This window comes from Mauremys reevesii, linkage group 8 (assembly GCF_016161935.1).
Source record: "Mauremys reevesii isolate NIE-2019 linkage group 8, ASM1616193v1, whole genome shotgun sequence".
Classification (NCBI taxonomy): Eukaryota; Metazoa; Chordata; order Testudines; family Geoemydidae; genus Mauremys; species Mauremys reevesii.
This window is the reverse complement of record NC_052630.1, coordinates 35,493,599-35,507,605: the sequence shown is the minus strand read 5'-3', so window position 1 is coordinate 35,507,605 and position 14,007 is coordinate 35,493,599.

Below are 14,007 nucleotides of genomic sequence, written 5' to 3'. Positions count from 1 at the left end.
GGATGTCCGCCCCCCCGCCCCCAGCTCTGATAGCAGCTCTGGCTCCTCCTTTGCCTTAACTCCCCAATGCTAAGTGTTTTCTCTCTTCTAGCATCCTGTAACACTGCTTCTTGTGGTAGTAACAAGCCTTCAGCTTGGCTGTTTATGGCAAGAGGGGTCATTCAGTGTTTACTTTGTACATAATGATCAAGCAGAGTGAAGAGGCAGCTTCCTGACTCTTATTTACATTGCCCTGGCCACTGGGGGGAAATAAAAAGGCAAATCTCCGGAGAGGTTCTTTTCGGAAGGGCAACATTCCCAGACACAAAAGGCCCAATCCCGCAACAGGATGGGCTGAAAGTTGCGCCCTGGCCATGGCAAAGTGCACAGGCAGCAGCAGAGGGACACATACACTTTTCTGAGCGAGCAGGCAAACCGGATGGAACCTGTGCTGCTAGGCACAAGCTCCTGCTTGCTTTTTCTAGAGAAGGGAACACTTCTTTGATTTCACAGCCCTCCCCAGGCCCTGTCCTGCTGCCCCGCCCCCTTCCCAAGCAGCGAGTTTCACTCTAGGTGACCTGATGGGAGATGGCAATGGACTGGATTGTTTGAGCGTTAGCTGGCTAAGCGATCCCCTGGCAACCGGCTGCTTTTGTCTCTGAGGTTCAGAGAGGTAGCGTGAGTTGCGCACTCGGTCACTGACAGGTCTTGGTTGACAGCTCCCTTCTTGTTTTGTAAAAATTGGTTGCTAGTTGAGACATGACGAAGTTTTGAAAGAGGGAATTTTGTTTCTTGTACAGTTTCCTGCGAAAGGTCACAGTGCCGCCCACGGTGCCACTCCAGGAAAATAAACACACACAGCTGCTGCAGCTGCGACTGACGCACATCAGGCAGTTTGAAAGCATGCAGGGTCACCAAGGAGCTCCAGGGATGGGATCTACATAGAGCTCTGGGGGGATCTTTATAGAGCACTGACTCTATATGAGATCACTATGGTGTCAGGTCCAGACAGGATTGCTACATAGTGCCAGCTCTGTACGGGATAGGTGTAAGGTGCTGTTGCTAAGCGGGATCAGCTCTGTGAGAGATTGCTAGAGAGTGCCAGCTTTCTGCAATGCAAACTTCCATGAACACAGCCTCAGAGCTGAGAAATGCCCAAATCAGGGAGTTAAAAAGCTCTGCTCTTCCTGTCACTTGTACCAGTTTCACATCATCCTTGCACAGGGTTCAGCCCTAAATGTGCAACCTGTCTGAGTTAGCATTCGGCTAGGAACACTGGCTTTGGCTAGCACATATTTCAGCTTTAACATTGTGTTCATGAAATATTTTGTATTTAATTCCCCTAATTTTGGTTTAATGAAAGAAAGAGTGAGCAAGTAAAAGGGAATTGGGGTGTGTGTGGGGAAAAGAAATAGAAAAGAAAGGCCTGGGGCTTGCAGCCATAAACAGCTGCATCAGCATGGAGACTGTATCATCCCTCCATCCCTATAGTTCTGTGGGCCTGTTTCTCAACTTTTGCACTCTTTTACACCGGTGTAATACAATTGACTTCAGTGGAGTTACTGCTGGCTTATGCCACTGTAACGGAGAGCAGCATCAGGTCCTAGAGCACTCTGCTACTGCCGTTGTGCTACAGTCCTTGTGCTTCTGTTACAGTTTTGAGCCCACCTGGTACTTTTGTTGTTAAGCTTGGACAGGTTTGATTTTTGTTTGCTGTGGATTCCGGTGGGTAATATTGATGCTCATCTCCAAATAGTTCTTCTAGTTTTTTACTGATTCAGAGCAATGGTTCTCAGGCCCTAGTCTCACTGGAGTGTTGGCCAGTCATGTGGCACTGGCTCTCCTTGTTCTCAGCTGCTCCATTGCATTACAAGACAGCCAAAACGACACTCAGTGCTTTCCTAATTGTCCATTGGCTAGGTAAGGAATTGCTACAGTGGCCAATGAGATATTATGTGATGGTGAATGAAAGAGGAGGTGATCTGCTCCATTGAGGGTAGGTGGGGAAGTGTCTATTCTATGGAACAACCTTTGTAAGGTTCAAGTATTGCAAAGTTTGAGAATGCGTCACTGAAAGGTTTTCACAGTCAGAGAAGGAAAGAAAATACCAGTCCATGTTCCAATAGACTGTAGCAGCTGAGATGAATAACAGATTCAGAAATTACAGCATTAATCCTATTTCATTATATTTGTTTCTTGTAAATTGACAGACAGCAAAGCTAGCTCCAGTTGTTTGTGAGGGCAACGTGTCTTTAATTATCTCTCTCTGTAAATTTGTATCATAAAAGAAATAACTTTCCATGGTTAGTGGAGGGGGAAAAATGACTAAGTAACATCTGAGGCTTGGGCTGCAAGCAGATCCATGTGGGCAGAGCAGTATGCCCACGAAAAGCCTAACTGACTTTAATGAGGCTCTGTATAGGCATAAGGGTATGCCCATGCAGAACAGATGATTGGAGTCTCTGATTACAAGTGACAAAAAGTTAAGAAAATAGTCTCAGAGCCAGGCAAATATATTTTATACCAATTTCCTAGAACTGGAAAGACCTTGAAAGGTTATTGAGTCCAGCCCCCTGCCTTCACTAGCAGGACCAATTTTTGCCCCAAATCCCTAAGTGGCCTCCTCAAGGATTGAACTCACAACCCTGGGTTTAGCAGGCCAATACTCAAACCATTGAGCTATCCCTCCCCCCTCTCTTACTACAAACTGACCTGTGGGGCTGAGACCAAGCCTGTGATGTTCTGGCCAAAACAAGGGTTTTTTGTAGAAAGTCATGAGCAACGGCAAAGGTGATGGAATGTCACCAGCTGAGCTCCATGTTGGTGAAGCAATCTCTGTAGATTGTAAATTCTATGCAGTGTCACTATACTGCAAGTTCTGCTCTGAGTTACTCCCTTGAAAAATCCAGAGTAATTCTGTTGGCTGCACCAGTGTAAACGAGAACAGAATTTGAACTTGTGTCTCTTTGGATAAATACATATTGGAGTCCACAGGTAATTATATTCTATATCTGAACTTATACAACTAGACCTACTGAGTGGATTTTTACAGGGGTGTTACATATCCTTAAAAGCAGGCTTGTAATTGAAAGAATGATGAAACTGACTGTGGAGCAGCGAACTATTAAACTTAGCTTTTAAACAAAGTTTTATATTCTGAATACAAGAAGTTAAAAACATAGGGCCAAATTACTCAGTTTTTACACAGTCCTTACACTGGCAAAATGCCCAGTAAAGTCAGTAGGAGTTTTTCCTCAGTCAGAACCAAGTAAAGGCTTAATAATAAAATAATGGTAATAATAATAATTAATAATAATCTTTTCTGGATTCGGTCCATGGAAAAGAAACCTTTGCTTTGCTCTGCAGGTTTGACTAAGTTAAAACTCTTCCATATGTAAGGTGTTTGTTAACTGTTCAGTCTAAAGGGTTTTGCACCAATGTGAATCAGGGGTAACCCCACTGATGTTAAGAGTGATGTGGTATAAAGAAGTGCAAAATCAGGCTGAAAGGCCGGAATACAAGTTCACATTGTTGGCACTCAAGGCTAGATCTTCAAACTGCTGTGTGGTCGTTGCTCTGAGAATAGCCCGGAATAAATCACGTGCCCAAGTGCCCACATGAATTGCTGGGCACAGAATGGGGCCCATAGAATGTTTTCAGACCACATGGAAATAAGCTGGCTAGATTGACCATAGGAAGAGGTGGTGAGGGGGCAGGGCTCTGGGTATTGTTACTCAGGTGTAGTATTACAAGAATTGTGTGGGCATCTTACACTCAGGCTGGGCATGTTTAGACAAATGAAAACCTTCCATCTGATGACAAATGAAATTCCACAAGTGTGAATATGTTACAGCAAGAGCCTGATCAAATGAACACAACGGCAGTCAACAGAAATGGCCCTACATTTCCCAGGAACACTACTGTCTTTGTTTAAAACTACAATTTTAATGCGCAGTAATGACTGATGGCTTAAGGCGATCTTTATTGTTTGCATTACAGTAGTGCCAGTGGCCACAGCCATGTCAGAGCCATTGTGCTAGGCGCTGTACAGACACGACAGTCCCTGCCCCAGAGACCTTACGGTCTCACTAGCAAAGAGAGACAAAGGTGGGAAGGGAAGCAGCACCCCAGGTTATGCAGCAGGTCAGTGACAGAGATGGGAGGGACAATGTCAGATCATCTGACTCCCAGGCAAGCGTCTTACCCCCTGGCTCATACTGCCTCTTACAAAGCAATAGGTGTTTGCAGTATAATGACAGAACCAAACAGCCAGGAAAGATTGCTTTGGAAAGAAAAACCCTCTGAAACAAGATTGTTTGCTTTTGTTTCCAGAGCCGAGTAAACCATCTTATTAGCATGTAAACACACCTATCACAGGCCCACTGGCCCTTTGAGGCAAGTTGGCCTCAGCCTTGCCCATGATTTAGCAACTGTCCCTCAGCCTCACTGATGAGCTGGTGACACGGGCTAATCAGTGACCCCAGCCAGACATAATGGGGCTTAATTAGAACCAGTTCCAGCTGTGGCAGTGAAGCAGGGTGATAACTATTTAAGTAGAGCCGGGAGCTCAGGAGAGGGAGGAAGATTCTGGAGGCAGGAACAAAGGGGAAGTTCCCCTCGGAAGCGCCTGAGGAAGTCATGCTGGGAGACCTGCAGGGAGCAGAGTAGGCTCCTGGGGAGAGCTCTGAGCTAGGGCCTATGAGGGTAAGGAAGCTGCAGTCCAGCCCAGGAGAGGCAAAGGACCCTTTGTTTCGAGCCGAACCCTGGAAGGGGAATGATCTGTTCTGGGACTTGGCTGAAGGGCTGAGCTAGAGAAGACCCAGTGCGGGAGGCTCGGGAAGAGACTGGCTGGGAGAGGTTACTGTGGCCGAACAAGCGGCTGCCAGAAGGGCTATGAGAAGCACCCTGCCACGCCGTGCCCTGGCAAGAGGGGGCGCCCTAGAGGTGAAGAAGTGCACATACGGCACCTTATCGCATTGACTCCCATCAGGATAGACCAAGAAAAGGGAGCTGGGGAGGGGACAGGAGAGGGTGGGAGTGGACATTGCCATGTTTGATGTGGGTGGGAGACATGCTGGTGAAGATAGGGGGAGAAATTCAATTTAAGCCAAGAAGGCTGCAGGTGTGGCTAGGTTTGTGCACCTCTCTGCACAGGGCTAGATTTCATCCCATGTGATGTCCCAGCACACCAAGGAGCCTGGCTCCCTTTCAGGAACTGATTCTTGAGTCGGCGTCTCTGTTGCGGCATCTCCAAGGAGTCAGAGGGAAGGAATAGTTTGCCGCTCCTTTGCCAGGGTGACTCCCTCCATTAGGAGGATAGAGGCAAGTTCTGTTTTCTGGAGTGTGGGAGGGATGGGACCTTTCTGGGTTCTTCTGGGATCCTTTAGGGAAGGGTAAGGCAAGGGCTGTGAGCAAGCAGTATTTGGGGTAAGGTGTTATGAGATGGTGCTTTTCATGGCCAAGTCCTGCAGAGGGGCTGACAGGTGGCTCAGTGCATTTGCAGCTACTTTTTCCAAGTGGGGAAGATTTCCTGGCAGGGAGGTTTTCGTGGACCTTTCCAGCTGTTCACAGGCCTGGCCTTTTCATAAGGCCACCCATTATCGCTAGATTAGAAGAAGGACCCTTACTAGCTTCAGCAGGTTACATGCCACAGGTCATATTCACTCCCAGGAATGTGTTGGGTTTTCCTGTCCTGCAGTACAAACAAAGCATTGTACGGCAGCCCAAACAGGATCCAGGCTTTACCAGGTAATAGCAACAATGATGCTATTGTAAGGAGGAACAGGAGAGGTATTGGAAGGAGAACCGGTCCCGAAGGCACAACATCCCTTTCCTGCAAACAGCCGCCAGTATGCTCAGCAGGAACAGAGTCCTCCTATGCCCCCGTGCTATGGAGCACAGCTGAGCTGCCCTGTGGATGTAGGAGGCCAGCGCGTCACTGGGAATCATGCTGAGAATTTCACTGCATCCAGGTACTTACAGGTACTTGATCATGGCCCTGACCTGCCCATGCCCATCCCTCTGCACTTTACTAGACATTCCTAGATTATAAAGCCAGAAGGGATCACTGTGGTCTTCTAGTCTGACCTCCTGTATAACAGGCCAGAGACATGCCCAGAATTAATTCCTGTTTGTACCAGAGCAGATCTTTGATTTAAACATTGGCTGTGATGGAGAATCCACCACGACCCTTGGTAAATTGTTTGTTAAAAATGTGTGCCTTATTTCCAGTCTGAATTTGTCTAGTTTTACTGCCAGCCATGGGATCATGTTATACCTTTGTCAGTTACATAGACGAGCCCATTATCAAATGTCTGTTCTGCATGTCGATACTCATAAACTGTGGTCAAGTTACCCCTAACCTTCTCTTTGTTAAACTAAATAGATTGAGCTCTTTGAGCATATCACTGTAAGCCATGTTTTCCAATCCTTTAATCATTCTTGTGGTTCTCCTCTGGACCCTCTCCAACTTGTCATCATCCTTCTTGAACTGCGGACACCAGAACTGGACACAGGATTCCAGTAGTGGTCACACCAGAACCAAACACAGAGGCAAAATAATCTCTCTAATCCTACTGGAGATGGCTGTTTATGTATGCAAGGATCACATTAGCTCTTTTGGTCACAGTGTTGCACTAGAAGCTCATATTCAGCCAGGGCCGCCCAGAGGGGGGGGCAAAGGGGGCAATTTGCCCCGGGCCCCGGGCTCCGCAGGGGCCCCCAAGAGAACAGCGGAGCCTCAGCGCATCAAGCGCCGAGTCTCCGCCAGGGCCCCTGAGCCCCGCCCCGCTCCGAGCTGCGTGGGGAGGGGGCGGGGCTGGGAGCTCCGGGCTGAGCTCAGCTCCCTCCGCTCGGCGTGGAGCTCCCCGACCCTCCCCACGCGGCTCTGAGCGGGGCGGGGCTCAGGCCCCGCCGGCCGCACGCTGCGGCTGTTCCGGCGAGGCGCTGAGACTCCGGGTGAGGAGGGAGCCGGGGGTAAGAGGCTGGGGCCGGGCCGGGGGGGAAGCGGGACCCGCCGCCGAAGCGCAGCCCGGTCTTCGGCGGCGGGGGGCCCCTTCCGTTCCGGGACCCGCCGCCGAAGACCCCGGGCCCCCGGAATCCTCTGGGCGGCCCTGTATTCAGCTGATTATCCATCATGACCCCCACATCTTTTTCAGTCCCTGCTTCCCAGGATAGAGATCTCCCCGCCCCTGTAAATATGGCCTCCATTCTTTGTCCCTAGACTTAACTCATGTTTGCTTGTGGCCAGCTTACCAAGTGATCCAGATCACTCTGTGTCAGGGATTTATTATTTACTACTCCTCAATCTTTGATATTCTGAGACAGTTTGTGCCCTCCAAGTAGCAGAACTGTTCTACTCCCACTGTCACTTGGTGTCTGGGCAGGACGTGGGCCTGTAGCTGGATTGTTTTCACTGGACAGGTGTAGAAGCCAGCCAGTTTTATTTTACTAAGACCTGATCATGGTCTTTCAGGTCAAAGGAGTAGTAGCTTGGGTTGGACCCAGGTAGATATCTAGCTCACTCTTTCCATGAGCAGGCTAAGAAGTGATGACAAATTCAGGCCTTAAAAATGAAGGAAAGCTTCAGTTCGAATTGTCCTGCTTTGGCTATCCCCGCTGGGTTTCTGTTACCAGTCGTTCAAAAGAACCCTGACCATTTCAGAGGTATTGAGAGACAGATGTGCCGCACGCGTTCTCTCAAACAATGAAAGGCCCTGAGTGCCAGCACTGTTATGAACTACAGCTGGGTTTTCCATTCTCTCCTTTCCCCTGCCTAAATTCTCAGAGCAACAGATTTTCCTGTTCCCAGTGCTGCCGACCATCTCTCTCTCTTCACTGCACTCCTTACCCCGTTCCTCACTCTGATTCTCCAGAGGTGGAAAATCAGTATCCATGCAGTAGGCTTTCAGAGGAGTGCTCCTATGGCTTTCCCATCCCTGGAGAGAAGGATGCAGATTCTGGCTGACTTTAAAGGGGCTGATCTCCTATGAATGGCTGGCACTTCTTCACTGCACTCTAGGCCCCACAGCCCTGATGCTTAGTAAAGAACACAGTACAGCTTCAGGGCTATGCAGCTACACTTGGAGCTGGGCACATGGTTCCCAGTTCGCATGGATGTACCTCTGCTAGCTCTGCCAAGCTAGCTCCCTAAAAATAGCAATGTGGCTGTGGTGGCACAGGGGGCGGCTTGGGATGTACCCGTGAGCGTTCCCTGCATACGTATGCAGGTGGCTAGCCCCAGCCTCAGCCCATGCTGCCCCAGCTATGCTGGTACGTCTGAGTTAGGAATCACATCACTAGCTCCATGTGCAGATGGAGCCTATGGCAGGGGCACTGGAACAGGAGGCCATGGTCCTCCCACTTTTTGCCACAGGCCCCGCCCCTGCCCCACCTCTTCCTGCTGAGGCCACGGCCCCCAGCCATGCCAGCAGCTGGAGCCCAGCCAGGGAGCCCAGGCAGTTGCCCGGGTGGCTCTTACCATGGCCGGGCTGTGGCTCCGAGGCCCCGCCCCCCGGCTGGAGCCGAGTCGAGGTAAGAGCCATGCGGGCAGCTGTGGGGAGCCGTGGACGCTCCATCTGCCCTGGGACAGGAGCCTGGGGGGGTGGGAACATTGGCTGGGGGCTGCTCTCGGGCCCCCCCCCCCCACCATGGGGAGGTGGAGAGGTCCTGGCTCCCCGGTTCTGCTCTGGCTTCCAGCTTGGCTGGGGGTGGGGCCTCGGGGAAGAGGTGGGGCAGGAGTGGGTCCACAGAAGATGTGGGGGCCCCTAGCCCCCCCAGTTTGGGGAAGACTCCACTAACCATGGCTTCTGGCTGTCACCAGACTTCAGTTAGCAGCATTCAGTAAATGTGTTAGGTTCCTGCTCACCTCCGAGAAGGAGGTTTTCTACTAGGGAATGATTTCTGGTAAAGGTATCTGATCTGACGAGCTCTTCAGCATTCTCCTTTCCCAGGGTGTTAATGAGCATTGAGGGTGCACACAGTGCCAGGGTCATGCAGTACAGCACTAAGCACTCGGAGAGCACGCAACCCAACAGCCGCCATCCCACAAATATTTGAAAGTAGCCAGACAATTTGACAGCACCAGTCTCTGGACAAGCACTCGTGGCTGCAAATACAAACACATGTGCCCAGAAAACAATAGCTTCCAAACTCTTGTGCTGGCTCCTTACACGCTGAACATAAGGCCGTCCATCACTCAGCAGAGGCACATGGTGCCACATACCACCCTGACCAGATGACGTGCATTGAGAAAGATCAATCAAGCCCCTCAGAGCACAAATTCAAATGCAGATGAAGCGATGCGCAGAGGCAACTTTTCGGGGCTAGCTGGCTAAATGTCACACACTGCACCTGCACCTGGCACAGAACCCCATTACTGGCATGGGCAAACTCTCATTTAGGCAAACGTGTGGAATTTGTATCAGTAATTTAGGGAGCTAATATTGAAAGGCCTCCACGCCCCCCAATTCCCCATATCATTTTTACAGTGAACCCTGAAGTCCCCCCTGGCCCTCCCACTGCCTACCAGCTCTTCATTGTAATGGGTCACTAGAGTAAAGAGAGGCTATGCAGGTCAGCGACAAGGCAGTGGTGACACAGAAGAAGGACAGTGTTGACGTGAAACTCCAGACACAGCAGAAGATTTCAATACAAAAGGGTTTTTCAATTGTTCTAAATCGCTGAACTGGGACCCTCTGTAACCCCTGGATCCTACTCTAAATCTGCTACCTCGCACTGTTGTTTCAATGGCCTATGGTAGATCCAAAGTATAACCCTCAGTGCCCCCTTCACCCCATATGGTGTCATAGTCCTGATTGGCTCTAATTAATTTCCTGGTGTATCAGTCTCCTAGTGAGTATCTCTGGATGCCTGGGGGCTTTGCCCAGGGATCGGCCTGGCTTTGCTTCTCCTGCCTGTGATCAGCACTTCCCAAAAGGTGTGAGTTATCATGGGGAGTCATGCTCCCAAGGAGGATGCTTGGGTCAGATCTGCTGACAGGGGTTTCCTCCCAACATGCTTGGTATATAACCAAGCCTGACCCATCAGCAGGAGCACAGAGCTGCCTGGACACTCACAACTTCCTTCTCTTTCATTTTAAATAGGGAACTACATACTACAACGGGAGGTTTGAGGGAAGAGGGAGACAAGCACCATGAGAGGAGGAGGAGAGGAAGAAAGTGTGAGGAGATGGAGGTATGAGATCAGCGCAGTGTGCTCTGGTTAGCTGGTGTGAGATGTTTAGAGGTCATTGTAGTAGGTGCCTGTGGAACACTCTACCCAGCGAGCCAGGACACTCAGCCACACGGCAAGGGGGAATACGTAGAGATTCATTGCTACTTCCAGTGTGCAGCAAGCGGACCAAGTAAATCTAGCAATAGAGGAAGAAGTGCAGGTACACTAGAGTTCATACACTGCTCTTTCCAGAAAGAGACACTTTGTGAATTACAGGGAAATTCATGATAAATAGCTGCTTATCCTTCTCTCCAACAGCCCGATACATCCTCGTCTCAGACAGTCAGAGCCTTGACTTCACTGTGGTCCCTTTGCGCTTCTCTGGTGGAAGTCACAGATTAGCAATGCTGCCCCAGCATAAGGGAATATCTGGATGGCGTAAAGTCAGCGTAGCTCTTTGAGGCAGGGATGGTCATTTACTAGATGTTTGTACAGCACCCAGCATAATGGGGCCCAATCCAGTTGGCCTCCAGATGCTGCTGCAGTATCAATGCTCAGTAATACATCATCCTGGGCTGGCTCTGACTATCCCCCACTGACATATTGTGCCTTGGGGGCCACTGGCAGCCCGCAGAAGTTAGAGCAGCCTTGAGGCTACTCTAGGTAGCTGGGTGCCAGACCATAAAAGAGAGCCCTTTGTCCCACTTCACCCCCTGTGTTAGGTCCTGTGTTCAGCACAGCTCGGCCAGACACAGGGATCGAGGCCCGACAACCTTTCAGTCCACACAGTCCCCCGGCGCTGCGTCTACACAGATGATAGGAACACCTCAGTCAGCATTCCCCAGCGGTTTGCTTTACTGGCTGGCAGTGTGGAAATAAGTCAGTATTTCCAGGGTGGGGGGGCGAGGGGGGTTGGAGAGGTGTTGCAGAAGGATCTGTAGAGCCTGGGACTCCACACCCCCTTTCCTAGAAGCTTGCTAAACTGTCTAAGTTTTTCCCATGCACAGTTCTCACCCCCTCCTCCAACAGAGCTGGAGCTCACCCTGTGTGCTTTAGGCCAGGCTCCTGCTGAACTGTGTCAGTCAGTATCTGACAAAGATGCCTTTGGAATGGGCATTGCTGCTCTCCAGGATGGGGAGGGTGCCAGGGGCTGTCCCGTGTGCAAACCTCTGACACCACTGCAGTCCCTGTGAGCACCCTGAGGTTCAAGCCTCCCCAGCAGGGATGGAGGCAAAGCTACAGCCCTGCCACACACACCAGCCCACTGCAACGGGGTGCACACGGCACCTTCCTCATGGCAGGCCCAGTGCACAATCTCCCCACTCAGCAGTGTGTGAGGGAGACATGTCACCTGGACTGCTCTTCCTCCTCTCTCTGGGGCTGGGGCTGCGGGATGATCCCCTTTGCCCTGTCTCTGGGGCATAAGCTGGTTTCATTTTCCTGAAGTTTGGGAAGTGCAGTTATAACCGAACCCCACTGTGTTTGCAAAAATCTTTGCGAGGCAAGTGGAATTACATTTCCCCCCTCTCTGCATGTGGACTAATGGAGATGATTCATAAATGACTTCAATAATTCCAGTGGGCAAGCAGATTAGCATCATGTGTGAGAAGCAAAACTAGAAATTTGGACTTCTTAGCATGTCACCAAGAGACAAAATAAAATAAAGAAACCACTTGAACCTTGTGTTTGCTGGTTTTCAATTTCACCATCAGCAAACAGCAACTTTTAATACTATGTATTTCCTGTATATAGCTTTCTTCAGCTAACATAGCCTTTGAGCTAGGTAAGTATTCTCATACTCATCTTATAGATCAGTAAGCATAGGAAGCCTGAAGCCAATATTTTTCAAACTTGGGTGCCTAAAATGAGTCACCTAAATAAGTGACTTGATTTGCAGAAACACTGACTGCTGAGAACTCCCAGTGAAGAAACTGGGAATTGAGCACCTCTGAAAATCAGGTTGCTTGTACATAGGAATGTGGAGTTAGGTGCTGTCTTATGCAGCCTTGGTTGAATATTTTGGCCTAAATGATCTGCACATGGTTACACAGCACATCAGTGGCATAGCTGGGAATAGAATCCAGAAGTCCTGATTGCGAGGTTCGTGCTCTGGGTTATTGCCTCACCACAAAAATCAAAACAAAACAAAAAGTCTGTTTCTGGCTCTGGAAAGATCTTTACTTTTAAAGCTGCAAAGCCTGCACAATTTCGCTAATAAATATTGTTCTTGTGTACAGTGCAGAATGTCTGTCACGCCTGGAGTTTAGTTAATGGTGCTGTGGTCAGTTTCAGTGATTGGACTCATGCCTAGCACAATTGTAAGTAGACTGAGCCATCCCATACGTAGCTTTACATGTTTTTTGTTTGATTGTGTACCTGTATGAATTCCTGGCATTTAATTGTACTCTCTGATAGGGGCAGGTTTGCCGGCATTGGTTAGTGATAGATCATATCAATGCTGGGCTGCTTAATTTCACTTTCTGATCATCAGTCCCCCTTTAAGGTGTCTCACTTTGGGCACCCAACAATAGAGGACCCCAGGATCACTAGTTGCTATTAAATCTCAGCATATATGTGCAGCATGTCCAAGGGTACTAGTACTATGGGAACCTTAACTTGTGTATCTCAAGTTGTGGTGACTTTAAGGGGGACACTCTGGCCCAGGTGCAAGGGGTGCTGAAAACACCCCAGTTTCTCCGTCAAAGAGTTGACAAGGCCAGTGGGTGATCTGTGCTGGAGAGGCGTGTGGCGGTTAGGGCTTTGGGGAGGATCTGTGCTCTGGCCTGCGTAAGCATCCTCGTCGCATGTGCCCCAGCCAATCTGGGCTTGTGCTAATGCTGTCTTTTGCCTTTAATAAAGAAGGAGAACAGCATCCAAAGGGAATGAAACATCATGCTCCAGGGTGTAAGCTGATCAGCTGCTGGGGTCAGAAAGGAATTCAAGCCCCACCCTGCGCATTGTTTTCACTTTTTCCTGTACATTAGAATCTAAAGTATCAGGCATTGACTGCTGTCAGGGAAACAATACCAGATCATGTGCGTACGGACCCATGGCAGCCCAGGGCTCTGAGAGACTATAGTGCAGTTTGAGGCACTACTTAGTGTTTGAATATCTCCCATCCGTCAGGGTTAGCCATTTTCACTGACTCCATGATGGCAGAGCTTGGATGTAAATCACAGAGGTGGGCACTACTTGTCCGTGGAGCTCACTGCCATTAGTGTTTGTGGGGGAGCAGTGCAACACCCCATAGGGCCTTGAGGAGTGCTGCACAGTGTAGTGCAATCTGTGTGTGTGTGGGGGGGGAGGGGATGAGCAGTGCAGTGCAGTGCAGTGCAGTCTATGTGTGGGGGAGTGAGCAGTGCAACACCCCCCTGAGGAGTGCTGTGCAGTGTAGTGCAATCTGTGGGGGGAGGGGGGGAGGGGATGAGCCGTGCAGTGCAGTCTGTGTGTGTTGGGGGGTGAGCAGTGAAGTGCAGTCTATGTGGGGTGGGGGGAGCAGTGCAGTACCCCCATGGGGCTCTGAGGAGTGCAGTGTAGTGCAGTGTAGTCTGTGTGTGCTGTGTGGGGGGGTGAGCAGTGCAGTGCAGTCTATGTTTGGGGGGGAGCAGTGCAGCACCCCCATAGGGCTCTGAAAACTGCAGTGCAATGCCATCTGTATGTGTTGTGGGGATGAGCAGTGCGGTCTATGTGGGGGATGAGCAGTGTACCACCACCATAGGGCCCTGGGGAGTGCACTGTAGTGAAGTGCAGTCTGTGTCTGTTGGGGGAGGGGGAGATGAGCAGTGCAGTGCATTTTATGTGTTTGGGGGGGGGATCAGTGAAGCACTCCCATGGGTCTCTGAGGAGTGCAGTGTA